Source organism: Tauraco erythrolophus, chromosome 5 (assembly GCF_009769465.1).
Source record: "Tauraco erythrolophus isolate bTauEry1 chromosome 5, bTauEry1.pri, whole genome shotgun sequence".
Lineage (NCBI taxonomy): Eukaryota > Metazoa > Chordata > Aves > Musophagiformes > Musophagidae > Tauraco > Tauraco erythrolophus.
This window is the reverse complement of record NC_141469.1, coordinates 75,359,015-75,371,816: the sequence shown is the minus strand read 5'-3', so window position 1 is coordinate 75,371,816 and position 12,802 is coordinate 75,359,015.

The window sequence follows — 12,802 nt, the reverse complement described above, 5'->3', positions numbered from 1 at the left end:
TATGCATATAATTTTAACTCTTGATTAGGATGAGACCTGAGCATAATAAAAGTGGTTCTTTCCCCAAGTTGAGATGGAATTTATTTTAAATTTGAGTCAAGGAACAGACAGCCATAGTGCTTCAAAAGTCACAGGACAAAATTGCCAGTTTAGTATAATTAACGATAATAACTAGAATCAGAGGAAGTCCATTATTCAGTACAAAAGATGGAAGGGCAACTACACTTAAGCTTTAGTAATAATAATACAGTTTCTGTCACTGAAATATCTTCATTTACTTATCTACCTCTCTATTTTTTCCAAGGCAGAGGACTAGTATCTCTGCACAAAAAGGTCATGTACAAAGCACATCTAACTAAGGAACAAAGCTCTCTTGGATGAAAATTAAATACTTTTAAGAGATTTTTTCATTAAGAGAAAGAATATCCACAATATAGTGCAAAATGGTAACAACTAGTCTAAGAGGAAGAAGCAGAAAGGATTTCTGGAATTGAATTTATAAGGTTAATACCCTGAAAGAATGCAGGGAGCCTTTGTGAGCCCTGACTAGCCCCACTGACAGCAGGAGATACACTGACAGGCAACTAAGAGCCCATGCCCAGGACTTTGTAGATTTGCATTTTATAAAGGTGTCCAGCAAAACACGTGACACAAGGACACTATACTGGTTTCAGTACTCTTCTGCTGCTGCAGAGAGATTGAGAAAGCACACACCATTTTTCTTGCTGCATTTAATAAAGCAGTAGGGCTTGCTTGGCCCCTCTGGGATTCTATGACAGCTTAAGTCTGCTTTTGAATGCCTTTTTTTTGGGAGGAGGGAGTAATTTTTTGACAGAGGAGGGAAGGAGGGAGGGAAAATGACATTACTGCTGTATATCATGGTCCAGTCTGAAGTTTTTAGAAGCACTTTATATGTATATGTCCATGTTGTACACTGATGAAATACAATTTTGGCATCAGCAGAGTAGTGGAGCCACCCTATCAAAGGACAATGAACCAAAAATTGAACTTGAACAAAAAGTGAACAGTCCCAACTAATGTGGAATTTTTAACTTATTCAAATCTATACTGTCAGAAGAAATAGATATTATTTTCTCCTACTTAGATGACATATCATCCCAAGAACAAGAAGATTCAAAGTGCATATTATTAATATATTGGGGGTTACTGTTTTCCATTGTAGTGCTTGGGTATATGTCATTGTTTGTTAATATTTTATGTTTTTTTCATTTTTTTCCCTCCTTAAAACAGAAACAAAGCCTTTGTCGCATATAGTATAAAAAAAAAATAAAAACTAGAAAGGAACAAAGAGGAAGCAATCAGAAATTTGTAAAACCATCCAGAACGTAAATAAGCAAAGAATCAAGTGCTCTGGATGTTAAAGGAAAACAGAAACAATAGTCACTATTTTGAGATAGTAACAAAGTAAAACCAAAAACCAGAGCTAACACCATCAGGTTGACGTATAATCTAAAGGCAGACAATGTAGACTTGTTTTTTCTTCTTTTTTTTTTTTTAAAAATTAGTAGGTTAAAAACATTAAGTGTCAAACTTCTGCGAAACAGAAGAGAGAAGATGAAGTGAATTCATAAAACACAAAATCCATCAACATTGTGGGTAAATAACATCCATATAGTTTGGTGCCAGTAACCCAGTTGATACATTTTCTGATGGTAAACGGCCTGAAAGAGGTGGCTGGCCTTTACTGGAGTAAGAGAATAGATCTAAGTAAATCCCATGTGAAAAAGAAATTAAAAACATCTGCGAAGAATACAAATGTTTTGTTGGCTGATGTCAACCATGGGAAAGCTTCCAGCATATTGGCTCTGGGCTTGCCAGCAGGTGTTGCTGCTGCTAATTCAGAACGATTAGAGGTGATTCCAAAAGCACAGAGACAACAGCGCCAATAAATAAGGAAAGCACAATATTGTCAACAACTGAAATGTAAGTATTTCTCATAAATCCTTTGAGGACCTATACATTAAAGTATTTTAAAGCCAGCCACCAGGGCCTCAAATTTTACCAGTCATACTCATGAGAAATAATATCGTCCTCCATGACCGATGCCACTGAAATCCCTGAAACGACCTGATTTCTAAGATCTCTCCTTTACTATGGAGTAGAATCTCACCTTGACAAAGAGAAATATAACCTAGAGAGAATATGCTAGATAATATTTTCAGATAGGATGTGTTTAAGTGCATTTGTTTATTTTCAATAGACACAAATTTTCACTAATGTTGAAATTCATTATTACTTAGATTAAGTAACTTGAGTAGTCTCATTGTACTTTTTTCTTTGCAGAAGACTTCCAGTATTTATAATATTTCACTGTGGCTACGCTTCAGCTTACAATGAGGCATAAATCTCAGCTCTAATGTTTATATGTCAGGTTTCTCAATATACTTGGAGTATGACTCTATGTACAATATTCTCCAGCTGGGCATACAGGCTAGCATTACTTTGTAGATCAACACCAAACACAGCATAAATTTACCTAATCCTAAAATGTGCCTTTTCTTCCAATTAGTGTACTGCATCATGCATACCCAACAACATCAAGAGTTTTTAGGGAATGTTGTCAAAATTATGTCCACCTCATGACATACTCTTCAGCCTGATTTAAATTGTGTTCTTAATTCATTCATCATTTTAAAAGAAATCAGAGCTTGTTTTAATTTTTTTTTTTAAGCAATTCATCTTTCTAACTACTTTGAACTCCAGATAAGAAGTCTATTAAAAAATCCAAACTGGACATGATATGACTTGCATCGTTTTGAACCATTAAACTACCACTCATGGAAAGCAACCAAGAAGTGTAGTGGCTTCTTCACACTGAACTGCTTCATAACCCTGCATTCCTGGCTTTGCTGTCTTGCTGTTAGAGTTTTATTGCTGACTTCAGTGGACTCTACGTCAAAAGCAAAACCCTCTATCATTTACAGCATGTCCTGCATTTTGTGGAAAACCTGAACTGAAAAGAGATAGCAACTTTCACTTTGAGTTAGAGAGCTAAACTGATGCCCCAAGGCAAAAATGCCTACTTATTTCAATGTTATAAAATGCCTGCTTATTTCAACATTGTATTATAGAGATGTCATCTAGATGCCTGGCCTCAGGACTGATAGTCAGTCCCTCCTCTTTAGCACACTTTACAAAGTACTGACAGATTCAGTACAGGTGGAGTAACCACACAGCAGTTCTTTTCCTTTTTTATAATTAATTTCCAATTGTTCATATACATAGAGCTGAAAGTTAATTACATGCTCGAGTCACTTACGCTAAGTTTAAATGACACCAATTCCTTGTGTGCCCAGAATAAGTTACGTAGCACACCCTCAGCTTTCATCCTAAAAACACGCACGTTGCTGTTTCCCTACAGGAAAGAAGCATTAATGAAGACTTTCAAAATCTTCTCAGGATGCAAATTGCTATTTAAGTGGTAGATATTACATTATTCTAAAGAGCTGTGAGTGTAGAAAAAGTTAAGATGCTGCTAACTGGCAGAAATATTCAAAAATCTACACGACAGAAATAAAACCTGGTAGTGCAAGTGTAGGATGAAAAATGGTTTGGCAGAAGTGACACAATGAAATTCAGTATTTGTCTTACAATAACTCCAAAGTACATTTTCTTGATCTACAAGTTTGAAACAAGCAAACTAAAAAAATAAGAAAACAAATTGTTCTTCCAACAGCCCGCTTTACAAACCACACCTGGAGCCTGACCTGAAGTCACGCTGCACACTCTCTAGCTCAGGTTAGAAAGTGATTAACAATTTTGTTGACAATCAACAAACCAGAATAGAACCCAGCTCATTTTTTCTTACCACTATAGAGCCAATAAGAGGAAAAAGTCACCAGCATTTATTTTTGAACTAAAGAAAGCAGATATATCTTGGAAGAGAGACAGATTTTGGATCTCTGGAGAAGGACGATAGCATTTGTACACAGTTATTTTCTGACCATATGTGCACTTTACAAACAATTCCCCTATCCCACAGCATCTTAGCTGGACTTGTTCAAAACTGAGAAGGCATCTCTTCCCAGCCACATCCAGTGGGTATGCAATTTCCTTTCCTCAAACTGTTGAAAAGGGCTGCAGAAAAACTCTTTGCCTAGTGACAGCTGCACAGCTGTGCTCGGTGGCTTAGGAAGTGGAGTTAGTGCCTGCCATGTGACACCTGTGCTATTATTGTGAAATAAGAAACATCTTTTTTTCTAACTAGGTATAAGACAAAGCAAAAATCTTGTATCATCTGTTTCTTCATCTTTTCGGGAAGCAGGATGGTTTGAGAGAGAGCGAGAGCCAGCTAGCCCCTGCCACTCACGTGACATTGCTTTTGGAGGGACAGGCTGTGAAGCCAAAGCAGCATGGCTGGAGGGCCAGGGACATATGGGAGAAATGCTCTGACAGCCCCTCTGAACATAGAAGAGAGGGATACCAGGTTTGAACCTGACAGGGACTGGCTGAGAAAAGACAGCCCTGAGCAAATCCAAGATTAATCCTTTCAAATTTCTTCCATTATTGTGCTGAGAAACCATGAGTTAAAGCTACTCTCAAAGTCATGCTGACCGTGTGCATTTTACATGGAACATACAAGAAGGGTGAAGACAGAATAGAGATGAACATCAGCTGGCACCTATCTGGCCCCACTCTTACTGGCACAAGATAGCTAAAGGCCAGATGTCTACTAAAGCAACCAGAACTACAACATTACACATGCATCAAACTTACCAGACGTGCACTTTTCAGCACACTGAAAGAGGAGTTATCCCAGGTGAAGGTCACGGCTTAGCACCTCACCTCACATGCTCACCTCTGCCAGTGCCAGGACCCCTGGGCAGCTGCTGCCTGACTCTCAGGGTTGCAAATGGCTGCCGACCAGATGCACCTACCACAGGCCAGTCCCCACATTCACTAGTCATGAGAGGGTGCTGGCAGAACTGGCTGCCTTCAAGCCAAGGTGACAGCAGGACTCCAGGCAAAGGCTGGGCAACCCACCTCTGGGACTACCTGGGCCAGGTTTCAGTGTGCTTGCCTCCCTTAAAGGTTCTCACAGCATCAGGAGGGAGAGTGTTTTAGCACAGAAGAAAAATTAATTAGCAAGAGAAAAAGTTACAAACTCCATAATTCAGGGGCCCCACATTAATGATTAGCTAAGCGAACTAATCGCCCAGTTGGTAATTCGACTGGTTGAAAAGGAAAACGCACTCTACAGACCTTGAAACCTTGAAAGGTTTTAGCAGAACTGCATGTCCCAGGTCACCCTGCCTCCCCCTGCCTTCACCATTTCATTAAGCTTAATTTGCCAGCAAGGTCCTCACAATAGACACAAAGATACGTTTCAAGGTTAGTAGGCAAAACTCTTGCTGGATGTCATGACAAGCCATTGTAGTGATGAAGCAAAGGAGATGCAGGGATGGAAAGGGGTATTTTTTTTGTTTTGTTTAGCAAACAGTATAGCCTTATTCAATTACCACCCTTCATTTATTTTACCTTGGTCATTAATACTTCATATGTACCTATGACCGCGAAAAGTAAGCAGAAAAACATTCTTGGGAAGCTGAAGGATATTATTTATGGCTTAGAGAGAGGAATGAATGGTCTGCTAAACTGCCTAGATACTGATATGTAATTTTCCAAGTCAAAGCACTGGGACAATGTGCTTGTTAATTAAAAATCACACTTTACACTTACGCTTTCTGAGGTGGGATAAAATACAGTAAATAATTACGATTCACTGGCTTATTTTAATTTTTACAGAAACGATGGTCCCACTTCAGTGCCCTGGCACACAGTGCAAAGTCTAAGTAAAGGGTATGCTGACCTTAAGAGAGAGATTTCAAACATATGTCCTGCAGGCCAAGTAACAATTTGGGCTGCAAAGGATTAAGAAAAATCAGAATATTTTGTCCTCTGCTGGGAGAAATACATTCTTGAATGGCAGTTTGACATAGGAAGCAACAGGCTGAAGACTTTCAGTTTGCATTTTAGATCACAGAGCAGTTGTCTGGTTCTTCCTCTGCATAGTCACTGTTTGAAGCACTGTGATTTTGTTGAGGTCATCCATGTTAAAGCCTGCCCATATTAGGCAATATGAAAGACAGCATCTAAACTAAAAAGCACATTAAAAGCTCCAGCTCTTTGCCCAAACTCTTCTTTCTGTATAGTCAAGGAGGTTTTGTGCATTTATAACTCCTCCAGTACAAGAATGTCAATCTAGATCTGATTTCAAGATGTGTCTGAGGCTACCAGTACTCAGTAGTTTAACTCCAAACCACAGAGAAGTGTTAGCAATGACAATATTTTTTTTACATAAATATTAAACGCTACAAAGAAATTAGAAGCAACAGTAGATAAAAAAAACCCCAACAAACCACATTTTTTAAAATGGCAGGAAAACTTGAGCCTTCTTCATGTGCTAGGTATTCACATATCATGTCATAGACTAAGATAAACTTGAAAGGACTGCTCACACTCCAAATGCTATTTCTAAACCAACACTAACGAGCAATCACGTGTAATTCACAGCATTCTTGGTCTGCCTCAATGAGTACTGGTTAAGCGAATAAGTTATGCTCAAAGAAACTGGACTTCCTGTGTATGGGGAAAAAGATAAAGGTCAGTGATCAAGGACTCAGTGCCCACAAATACAGTCTTCTGTAAACCCACGTGTTGTTAAATGTGCATCTGCTCTCAGGCTAAGCAAAGTCTCCCTCGGACATGAAGTACTCTCATGGTATCTATACATAAAGTTGTTGATAGAAGCACTTTAACTAAAAGTTCTCTCACGTGTACGGGAAATTAAATGATAAGAAGCACTTGGTAGTGATTTGCAAATACAAATCAAACTGCAAATTCCCAATACTCGTGACACATTCAAGGAGTAAATTCCAATGCCAGCTCAATTTTATAATATCCATGGCATCATACCAATAACATTGCTGTACAGGACACCTGCAGGCAGGGGTCAAAAGTTCTGATTAGGAAGTTTTTCAAGTTAGGAAAAGAATATCTCCAGGCATAAATTCAGAAAAGGCAAAATCATCTCTGGGAGAGATGGCAGCCAAACAGGAGGCTGCTTGATTATAGAAAGAACATTTTTTTATTTGTTATGTCATGGTTTGATGTGGAGGGGGGGGTGGGTCTGGTGGCAGGAGAAGGGTTTTGGTCCCTGTGACCTCCCCGGTTTTGGAACCGGGTTAGGCTTAGTTCTGGCCACCAGATCAGACTGCCATCCCCCTCGGGGTTGAGCCAATAGGGCACCTCTGCGAACTGCCCTATTTAAGTCAGGACAAAGGGACCGGAAAAGGTGCTTCGCCCAGGATCGAGCAGAGAAGGGAGGAGGGCACTGCCCCCGCTCCCTGGCTCCCGGCCGGGCAGCTGCCTGTGTTGGGCCGGCGCCGCCCACGGAGAATGGCGGCGGTGAAGCCAGCTGGGGAACTCGGGGGCACCCCACTCCCGGGGTGCCCACTGGGCTGAGTTCACCTGGAGAGGACTGAGATCTGAGAGAAACAGCTGCATCGACAGCAGGTCAGTGAGGATGGAGCAGGAGGAGGTGTGCTGGAGCCGAGTTTCCCCTGCGGCTGATGGTGAGATAGCAGGCTGCCCCCCTGCAACCAGGATGGCCTCGGTGGAGCAGAGACCCACTCGCAGCCCATGGGGAGAAGATGCCTGAGCCTGAGGATGGTCGTGTTGGGGTGCACGACAAGGCAGAGAGGCATCTGGAGTCTGCGTGACGACCCACGCTGGAGCGAGTGGCTACAGCTCCCTAAGTACCCGAGACTCTGGTAAAGCCCACACCGGAGCAATCTGTGGGGAGGATTGTTTCCAGTGGGCTGGACTCACGCTGGAGAAGTTTGTGGATTTTTCCTCGTGGGTAGGGGATCCATTGGAGCAGGGGAAAAGGGTGTAAGGACTCCTTCTCCTTTAAGAAAGAAGCAGCAGTAACAGCACGGAATGAACTGACCTGCACTCCCCCAGTCCCTGCCCCCTGTGCTGCTGGGGGGAGGAGGTAGAGCCGGGAGGAAAAGGAAGGGGGGGGGGGGGGGAAGGTGTCGGTTTTAAGATCTGGTTTTGTTTCTCTCTGTCCTCTCAAGTAATTGGTTTTTGTTTCCCTTTGTCCTTCTAAGTAATCATTAATAAACTGTTTTGCTTTGAGAAAAGCTCTGCCTGTTTTGCCCAGGACCATGGTTGGTGGGTGCTCCCTCTGTTCTTGCCTCAACCCTCAGTCCCTTTGTTGTTTTTTTTTTTTTTCTCTCCTCTCTACTTTACTGGAGAAGGAGAGACTGTGTGAGTTTTAGTTGCTGGATCAGCCTAAAACCACGACAGTCCTCAAGTTTATTACAAAACCTGAAGAGCTCTCACAGTCATCATCAGCAAGCTATAGCAATGAAAAGACGCAGGTGCCACTCTTCTGACAACTAAAAATTATCACAACTGAGGTGACGCTGGCATAAAAAGTAAATTTATGCCCATTGCCCGATCTCTGCATGGGAATATATATTTTAAAAAAGAACAAAACAATGCAGAGGAAACCAACCTGAAGATGAAAATAAATACTGCATGGAGTGCACCCTCAGCAAGTTCGCCGATGACACCAAGCTGTGTGGTGCCGTCGACACGCTGGAAGGGAGGGATGCCATCCAGAGGGACCTCGACAGGCTGGAGAGGTGGGCCCGTACCAACCTCATGAAGTTTAACCAGGCCAAATGCAAGGTCCTACATCTGGGTCGTGGCAATCCCAGGCATAAATACAGACTGGGTGGTGATTGGATCGAGAGCAGCCCTGAGGAGAAGGACTTGGGAGTACTGGTGGACGAGAAGCTCAATATGAGCCGGCAATGTGCTCTTGCGGCCCAGAAGGCCAACCGCGTCCTGGGCTGCATCAAGAGGAGCGTGGCCAGCAGGTCGAGAGAGGTGATTCTCCCCCTCTACTCTGCCCTCGTGAGACCTCACTTGGAGTATTGCGTCCAGTTCTGGAGTCCCCAACATAAGAAGGACATGGACCAGTTGGAGAGGGTCCAGAGGAGGGCCACGAAGATGATAAGAGGGCTGGAGCACCTTTCCTATGAGGACAGGCTGAAAGAGTTGGGGCTGTTCAGCCTGGAGAAGAGGAGGCTCCGGGGTGACCTTATAGCGGTCTTCCAGTACCTCAAGGGGGCCTACAGGAAAGATGGGGAGAGGCTGTTCGGGAGGGCCAGTTATGATAGGACAAGGGGTAATGGTTTTAAAATAGAGGGAGGTAGGTTCAGGTTGGATATTAGGAAAAAATTTTTTACTATGAGAGTGGTAGAACACTGGAACAGGTTGCCCAGAGAGGTGGTGGATGCTCCATCCCTGGAGACGTTCAAGGCCAGGTTGGACAAGGCCCTGAGCAACCTGATCTAGTTGGAGCTATCCCTGTTCCTTGCAGGGGGGTTGGACTAGATGACCTTTGAAGGTCCCTTCCAGCCCTAACCATTCTATGATTCTATGATTCTACTGGAATGTATATTACAAAAAACAGTTTGCCCCAACATGAAGTCTGAATGGAGGATGTCTTTGAGAGACAGTCAAGAATAAGATGGAAAGGAATTTTAAAAAAAATAAAAATTGAGGATTTTCCTGTTCAATCTCTTGAAGCCAAGATCTTTCAAAAACCTTTCCTTAAAAATCACAGAGGGAGAGAATATTATTCCAGAATACCTAATAGCCTGTTCTGAATTAAATAATTTGCACAAAAAAATTAGGATTTCTTAAGACAGATCACAAAGCACAGAATGATTCAATACCCCAGATGTTAGGAGAGTCACTTACAACATGGGAGAGCCAAGTCTGACTCCCCAGTCCAGTAAATATCTCAGCATACAGTACACAGAGAAGTAGCCTCGAGTGAAGAGGCTTGAGAAGCTCTCAGTAGTTCATAGGCTTGTCTGAGAAGTACTCAGCTACAGTCTGGGAAATGAGGGCCCGCGGCCCTGATCTGAATCAGGCAAAGCCATGAGATTAAACCTGAATCCTCACAATCCATATATGTTCTCTCTCCATCAGGTATCAGCTCTTTAGCATAACGGTCTTTGTAGTTCTGGCCTGACTAGAAACTCATTCCCAGATTGAAGACAGCTTTCCCAATTAAAATTTCTTCAAAATTGATAGGTTACAAGCTAAACTCCCATATTGGCATAAAACCATTAGAAATCACATCAGAAATCATGTTCAGCTCTCTCCCCGCCCTGATAAAACACCGAAACCCCCAGGGATTACCTGCGTGATTTGTGCAGCATACTTTGCATAAGGACTCCAAAGGACTACCTTCAACCAAGGCACGCACCTATTTGAAGTTACCTTTACATGTACTCATGCGGATCTTTTGTGGGTTTTTTTTAAGTCTACTCCTCCATTCCTTTTTTCACATGTAGGTTTTTTTTGGCTATGCCATAATCTCATTTCCCGCATGAATGCTGAGCATGGATGATGCTGTTGTGTCAACTTGATTACCTAGTTCTGATGGGGACTCCTCAAATGGAACACGAGAGCAAGCTAAATAGCAAGCAAACACAACATGAAAGCAAACGTTGCCGATTACACCATCCCTGGAAGCGCAGCTGCTGAAGCTTAAGTTAATACAATGAGTTTCAAGCTCGAGAATGACTAAGAAAAGGGGCAAGCTGGCTTTTGACATTCAAAAAACAAAAGATAACCCACACCCAACCCTAAACACAATATGGTCACGAAGAGACAGAGCCATGCTCACTAACCTACTTCTATATCTTTGTTCCTACTCCAATTATTAATGGGGGGACAGGGGCATCATTAAAAAAGTTATCCCTACCGTCCTTTCCTGTCAAGCCTTCCCAGCCATCAGTCTTGAAAAATCTCTGGAAGACAACTTCAGCCTCACTCAGCCTGGGAGTTCATCCCATCCTAGTAGGTAACCATGTGAGAGCCCTCCCAGGCATATTAACAACAGTCAAAAAGCCCCAACATTAACCCTTGCAACACCCAACGCTGTTACAACTCCTACAGACACAAGCCCTAAAGAGGCAGTGTGTGACTTTTCTCACCCCATTCCCAGCAGGTAATTGGAGTTTCCATGGATAATCCCAGCTATCGGAGAGAAAATCTCTGCCTCTAACGTGACCCATTAGCACAGAGTTCACTGATCAGTAGGTTAACATGCCATTAAAGCATCTGTCTGTGGGGCTTAGGAAGGCTCAAGAAAACTCCATCACAACGAACAAAAATACCTACAGAGCTCATTCATGGTTATACACAGATCTTCATGAACAAGTCAAATTCAACTCAGAGGCTATTTCTTTCCCTGGGGCAAGACCAGCAATACCTGCAAATCTGACATTATTCTCCACAACTTCCCTTGAATGTCACTTAAATATGCAAAATAGAAAATGTTTTACTAAATTATATGGGAAAGCAAACAACCTCGCTTATTGTAAGGTCGAGTGGGTACCATTCTACATCAGCTACTCCACAACACCAAACACACTTGCAGTTTGCAGTCCTCGGTTATGAGAGACCTTTTTTTTACCCGTCTTCAGCAGGTGAGCCACATTAACACAGGGTAAAGATACACACACAGGCAGTTACTGAAGAACAGTTTACGCTTTGTGAAGACCATGCAAGTTCACCAGTGGTAAATCACTTGTATGCCCATAGTAGTAAGGCACAGTAATAATAAAACACACTAACAGTAAAAACTGTCAAGGCTGTGATCATCTAGGGATGTACAGTCACAACAATGCAACTCTGAGGATGTAGACTAATGTGTAGTAATCTAATGTGTCCAAACACACCATACTAAGTCCCTTTTCAACCACTATACTTTCTCTCACTTCTTATTAATTGCCTTTTGGCCAAGATACTAGAGAAAAGAACATCCATATCACCTTCAAACAGAAGCAGAGATAAATTTGGGTAAGGAAGAGGGAAAAAATACGAGGTTTCAGCTTGCATTTATCATTTATTTATAAACCTCAAGAAGCTGTGACAGTGCTGTCCTCGATAAAATTCACTGGTTATAAGGGAGCTGATTCTTTTTTTTCCTTTCCAATGCCCATGTACTGGAATAGCTCCATAATGTGAGAATTTCCCAACAGATTAGTTTTATTAGTGTTAATTGTCCATATAATGCACATTTCTGTCTCGCCTGCTGCATTTCCCAAAGTAGTTTCTAAATGTTTCTAGTGTGTGTGATAACAAGTGTTCTAACTGAAATTTGGAATATATGATACACATAGGAAATAACGATCATCATGACCATTAAATATATACATGTTTTTCTACAGGTTCTCATATAGACTGCTTTTCTTATCTGGAAATCACCACTGCTCTTACCCTTTACTTAGTAAGTCTTAAAGCAGTGGATAGTGGCTTACGTTACACGCCCCGTGCATGCGAAACTTTGGTGTTAACAAGTAAAGGATCTAACATGAGCCCTATCTTGCATTTCCTTTTATTTGTTAGCCTCAGTCTCAAGCCTAAAGTTATTTTAACACACTTTTGTTTTCAACACATATTCAGTATGTCAAACACTCTCTGGAGTTGCAAGCCACCCTCCCACTCACCCCCAAAAATCTTCAACCAGTGCCAAAGTCTATATTTTCTTAACTTAAAGAAGTAATTCCAGGGCTGTCAACTGATAAATTTCATTCAAGGAAACGCTGTGTTCTTTAAGCAACACATTAATCTTCTCTGAGCTAACCATAGTAAACATCAATGTTGAATTGTACAGATTTCACATGTTGCTGCCAGGAGAGAGTTTTAGAAGAATTATCCCCTTTTTAGGTAACCTGGCTTTTAA